This window comes from Lactuca virosa, chromosome 9 (genome assembly GCF_052849685.1).
Source record: "Lactuca virosa cultivar CGN04683 chromosome 9, Lactuca_virosa_CGN04683_v6, whole genome shotgun sequence".
Lineage (NCBI taxonomy): Eukaryota > Viridiplantae > Streptophyta > Magnoliopsida > Asterales > Asteraceae > Lactuca > Lactuca virosa.
The window spans coordinates 220,372,550-220,379,316 of record NC_136434.1 but is presented as its reverse complement, the minus strand read 5'-3'; positions in this window follow the sequence as shown (position 1 = coordinate 220,379,316).

Here is a 6,767-nt window from a genome sequence, read left to right as displayed (position 1 = left end):
TTGATTTTAGTGAAATCCTCGTAAATTCTATGTTTGTTAATACCACATGCGAGTTATTATAACCATGCTATGACCTAGTTGGCCTGAAACGACGTTCTTCAGGCGTCGGAAATGTTATGACATTTGTCACCCCAGACCTATCGGTCTAACTGTTGCATGTAGTTTAGGTGTGGGTTTGTCAAACCCAATATAGATCTATACACAAGTATCACGCTCTCCCTCGAGGAGACTCTGGTTATAATACAGGACTTATTGTAAATTGAATCGAATGTCTCACAGAAGTCATTAACGAATTTACGTGTAGTGTAATGAAAACTTGGTACCGTATGGCCGTACCTTGCTTAATGAAAATATCCTTTGTATAAATGTACCCTTTTTAAATGTATGTGTTATGTAATGTTTCATAAAGTCATTAACGGAATTACGTGTTATGAAAACTTGGTACCGTATGGCCGTACCTTGCTTAATGAAAATATCCTTTGTATAAATGTACCCTTTTTAAATGTATGTGTTATGTAATGTTTCATAAAGTCATTAACGGAATTACGTGTTATGAAAACTTGGTACCGTATGGCCGTACCTTGCTTAATGAAAATATCCTTTGTATAAATGTACCCTTTTTAAATGTATGTGTTATGTAATGTATCATAAACTATACCTATTATAGTTTATCAACCAAGGGTAGTACGTAGTAATGTATGCAAACTATATTCAAAATAGTTTATTAAATGTTTGAATGTATCGGTTGTACTTTGATTATAATCACTTGTTATTCTTTATATTTTATATGTCAAAATCCATTTGTAAACTGATGTGTGTCTAAATATTAAGATAAAATGTCATATATTGCAATAACATATAATCACATAAAGATATACACCTTGCTCAACATGTTACAAGGTGAAATGAAATTGACAGCAACTTTTTGTTGTATACAGTTTCTGTTACTGTTCTTAGAAAATTTATAGAAAAATCATCAAAGCTCTAAATCCAAATCCGCAAATTCTGAGAGTTTGAAATATGAGTGTAGTTTGTTCGTAAATTTTATCATGATTTTTAGTGATCTCTAACAGAGGTGAAAATGTTCATATCACAGACTGGTCCGGGTTTGCCTCTGAAATGATAGGCAGTTTTGTAAAAATCACCATAAATTGTAGCAAAATCATATGGAAATGTGCAAGTAGCCATTTTAAAGCTAAGAGTTTGAACTACTTGCACCTGGAACAGTTTTGAAAACTAAAATATTTAAGTTGACCAAAACAGTCCGTGATCGAAGTTCATCTTTTCTGATGTAATCTGATAGAAAAAGTTTAATTGTGTTCTTGATGATTTTACTTGTATTCCCCCCCTTAAAACTTAAGAAAAACATGTAAATGTAGGGGTATGAACTCACCCTATGTGGTTTCAGTAGATGAAAGTGAGAGAGAGGAAGTGTTCAACCCAAGAACACTAAGAAGATGTCTTGATGATTCGAGAATCTAACATCGAATAAGATGGAATTTGTGTAAGATATCAATGATTTGAGTAGAATGGAGTGTAATAATTATATGAATGATGAAGATACTTACTAATTGAAGAAAGAAATCCCTGAAGAAAGCCTTGAAGTTCTTGAAGTTGAGAGAAAAGATGAGAGAATTTTGGAGAGTGTCCTTTGGTTGCTAAGTGTAGAATGAAAGAACTTTATGGAGAATGAGGAGAGAGGATCAATCCTCCAGCTCTTAGAACGTGGGAAGAGCTGGAGATTGGGTGTAAAGGTCCACTAAGGTGACAAGGAGTAGTGGGAAAGAGTGGCTGATCATAGAGTGAGGTGGTGGTGGTTTGCTTTTGCCATAAATTAAGGAAAAGCAAATATTCCCTCAATAATTAGTTCAACCACTAATTATTTTAATATATTTTTATAAAAGCCCTGGGGATTTATATATTTTGGGGCCTTAGTTTATAAAATAAAGTTTTGGGTGAAAATCCTGCGTTAAAATAATGAAAAACGGAGTTAAAACGAAGTCGTAGTCGAAAACCGGGTGAAATGGGGCTGTCTGCGAGACCTCTCGCATGGAGCCGGACCTGAGAGGCTTCGCATGCGAGGCTTCGGTCCTGAAAGGCTTCTCATGAGAGGCTTCGGTCCTGAGAGGCTTCTCATGAGAGGCTTCGGTCATGAGAGGCTTCTAAGAGGCTTCGCTTCTAATAGGAGGGTTTTGGTTCCTTAAGGTTATTTTACCCGTTTTTACCCCATTTCAAGTGGTTTTTGACCCGGTTAAGGGTCGGGATGGCCCGAATGATTCCAAAACGTTATGGGAACTTTTGAGAGAGATTTGGGAGAGATTTCAAATCGAAAGAGATAGAGTGAAAACGATTTAGAGAGGTTTCGTTTGTGATTAATTTGAGTGTCCGGCTTCACAACGCAAGGTTCGTAAACCCCGTTAAACCGTGTTTTAGTGTCGTACACACTCCCGATGAGTGTGCAATAATGTTTTATCGTTTTGGTTCAGTGTTTACTGCATTTGAGACTTAGGAAATTCAACACACGAACTTTCCAAATGATGATTTCTCATTAAAATAGCGAATTGTATAGTGATTACATAACGTAAACCCTAACATACAAGGGTTATTGGAGTTGACCGGTTTGACTTGTTGACTTTGTTTGACTTTGACTTGACCGAAATTTGATGGTTGTCACACGTAAACCCAGTGACCGTAAACACCTGGACCGTAAACCCAGAGACAGTAAACCCAGGGACCGTAAACACCTGGACCGTAAACCCGGGGACCGTAAACACCTGGACTATAAACACCTGGACCGTAAACCCAGGGACCGTAAACACCTGATTACGGCCGCAAACTCCCTTCTTCAAACACATGTAATTCTAACACTTAGTTTTAAGTGTTTCCTAGTCCCTAAGGTGATTTCCTTCCATAACAAATAATGTTATGCCCTCACCTAATGTATATAGGTACTTTTACATGCTAGATAGGATCCGTTTGTGTCTGAGGCTTTATTTGACACTCAGCAATTCCTAGCAACTTACACTCAAATCCAACGTCAAACGGTGAGTTCATACCCCTACGCTTTTTCTGAGTTTTTCATGTTTTCAGGGGGGATACAAGCAAAAGTACAAGGAAACTTGTACTCAAGTATATTATTTTGTTTAAAATAATTATATGTTCAGTATGCTTTTAACTCAGAAAACCGTTTTACCAATCGATTAAGAAATCAACTCGTAGAAACAGTTTTCAAAACTAAAGCAAGGAACTTGTAAATCTTATCATAGAATGTGATATTTTCTAAAGGATTTATACAAAACATAAACAGGATTTTTGATGCTATTACTTGTAAGTTTGTTATTTTAGGATTGGAGACACGTCCTTGGTAACACTCCACCGGATTTGTGAGTGTAGGACTAGCCCTTATAACCAGAATCTCTTGTAGGGAGAGTGTGACTATTCTGTATAGATCTATACGGGACTGACTATCCCGCACCTCGCTGCTAGCTACAGTGGGACCGTTAGGTCTACGGGTGACAAAGTCATAAAAGGATAATGGCCCCGTTTCGTGCCATATCTAGTTTAATGTATGTTTATAAAACTCACAACCAAGATAGCAGAGATTTACTTTTGTAATAATGAAACAAGTGAACTAACCTCAAAGTAATAACCGATTTGATTACTAGAGGGCATTAGTAATGCCCTTAGGATCTAGTTCACTACTTATTTATTAGTTTTATTTAGGTAATAAGGCTAATACATCTTTCCGAGAGTAAACAGGGTTTTCTAGGAAACTACATCTAACGATACAAGTATGGTAGATACTTGTACACCTCATTTCAGAAATCGATAACCAACTATCAACTTTTAAGGAAAATATAGGATTTTCCTGGGATAACTAAATTTTTCGTAAACAGGTTGTTTAACTAATGGATAATCGAACTTATTTCATAAGAAAATATAGGATTTTCTTGGGAAATACTTTTCAAAGGATTAAAGAAACATTTCTTTCACCTGATCTAAACGCTTATGAACTCACCAGCTTTATGCTGATATTTTAAAACTGGTTGTATTCTCAGGGCATCAATAGACAGGTACTCTTGCCAACTTTTGGAGAAGACGGAACATTCTGAAGTCACGTCTTTTACTTTTGTCATATACCGTTATGTATAAACCATGTTTTTGAACAATGTAAATACTCATATTATAAAATGTAATGGTTGTGTTTACTTCGCTTACTATGATACAACTGTTGTGATACTACACATGACGTCCTCCGCCCCAGAACGTTTCCGCCATCGGTTTCGGGGTGTGACACTTTTCTTCCATTTCCTTCTTAAGTACCGAGCAACTGGCAGTATCGTGTGTCTTGCTTTTGTGGTACTCGCAATACCGGCTCTTGGGTGACTTGGCTGGCTATTGTTTCTCTGATACAGTGTACACCTCCGGTCGGCGACTCCGTCTGTCGTCTCTATCGAATGGCCGAAACCTCGCTTGAGGCCTCCTCACCTGGCCAAAGTGCCTACTTCCTCCTCGAAAGTCCGTGTGACTTGGGTAGTGGCGTTTGGTCATCATAGCATTTAGGTATGCCTGTTTTGCTGCCTCACCTTCTTCCTGCCTTAGATATCGTTCTACCCTCTCGTTTAACTCGACCCTCGTCTGGGGTTTCTTACCCATAAGCTTTTGTGACAAAGGGCCTGGTAAAAGTCCCCACGTGAAAGCGCCAGGTATGAGTCCCTCGTCGTGTCCCGGCACGTCTAACGTGGCGTTTATGAACCTGGTGAAATATTCTCGCACGGTTTCACCCTCCTTTTGCTTATAGCCTATTATGGAATGAGAATCTCCTTTGTACTTTCGTAGCTGCATGAAGTTGGTAAGGAATAAGTATTTTAGTTGAGCAAAATTGGAGATGCTGCCTGGACGCAACGTCTTAAACCATGTGCCTGCATTGCCATCGAGAGTCATCGGGAAATATGTGCACCAGAACCTCTCATCAAGCTTCAGAGACGTCATTATCCACTCATACGTGTCGATGTGGCTATCCGGGTCGGTAGTACCATTATAGGTTTTGAGTGTTGGCAGTTTGGCCGTGTTTGGTATTTCGTAGTCTAGCAAATCTTTGACAAACGGGGATGTAACACTGCAAGAAAGGCAGTCTTGGGTTGGAACGGTTGATGTGCCTTGCGACTGGTGTTGGAGGTTTAAACCGTATGACGACGATGCGTGATAGCCTGGACTTGGTCCGTAAAAGGGGTGTTGTTGGAATGGCAACTGGAGAGGATAACCGGAGGAGAAAGGGTGTATTGGTGTTAAAGGGCTGATTGTCGAGGCCTGCTGGAGGTTATGGTTGGAGGCGATGGTCGGTCCGGTCCACGTGCCTACTATCGAGTAGATAGGTGGTGTATGAGCTACCATAGTCTGCGCCAGTGGGGGTAGGGAAAGCATTGGGCCCAGTCCACCCGTCACTTGATTGAACGGTGGCACTGAAAACGGCGGCTGAATGTTGAGAACTTGGCCTGGTGGTAGAATCGTTGGGTGGACCGATGGTGGTTGTTGCGTTGGTGGTACAAAGAATGGCAGCATCTGAAGGGATGTGGTTAAGAGTGGCCCCGCCGGAGTTGTTATTGGTTGGTGAGTTTCCGGTTGCGAGGCGGTGTTGGTGGTTATCGTAGAGCTTCCCTCACCTAGGGTTGCTCTGTTGACCACCGTGGGCGGCGGTGTTTCGTCCAACGTTGCCATGGAGCATATGGGACTAGCCTGATAGCCATCGTGTCCATCGCTGCCGCCGGACGCCATTGATTCTTCAGCCTTTTGCTTTTAGTTTGTGTTCTTCGCCTCACAAACGGATGGCGCCAAATGATGCGACCTAAACTTCAATCGGATTTGTGCTGGTGAATCAGGTTCCTCGTTGCCTCTGCAAGATCACAAGAAAGAGAGGCCGTTAGCCGTTTCCCGGGATGGTGCTCCCGGAAGAACGCTCCGACGGTCAAGTTAGAAGGTATCTAGGGTTTTTTGTTTCTTCTTTTAGAGAGAAGAGCTTACCTTGTGAGTCCGAGGGTGCATCCTTTTATACCTAGCGCTCTTGCCCAGTCCGTACTGGACAAGATCGCTTTTTGGGGAGACAAGATCAGAGGCGTTGATTGGAGGGTCGTGCGTCCTCAACCGTTAGAGCGCTCTTATTGGCTCTGGCGGTAATGGCATGATCCCACTGTTTGTCCCCTGATCGTCTCTTTTGTCTTGGAGCTGGGAGCGTTCTTTGGCGGGTGCGAGCCCCTCGCCTAGGCATTCTGTCCCCAGAGGCGCTGGCGGGCGCTGAGCCTGCTGGGCTTAGCCCGACTGGAATGCTCGGCGCTTCGGTAGGCGCGATTCTGTCGTGCTGTCTAAGGCACGTCATCAGTTTGAAACATGTGGTTATGATTTTATGAATTGATACGATTCGATGATGTTTTTCAGTAAACAATTTTATAAGCTACTTAATTAAAAATGAAATTTTTAGTCGAGAAAATTGGGATGTTACAAGTTGGTATCATAGCCTTAGTTTTAGAGATTCGGGCACACTCTCGGGTGTGTCTGGACTCAAACTTTTAGTCGAGAAAATTGAAAGATACCGAAGGGGAGGTCAGCTCCCGGTTACCGGTTGAAAGATACCGAAGGGGAGGTCAGCTCCCGGCTACCGATTGAAAGATACCGAAGGGAAGTCCAGCTTCCGATTATGCCAGTCGGATACCGGTTGAAAGATACCGAGGAATTGGCAGTATATGTGTATGGTATGTGGTATGATGGGGGAA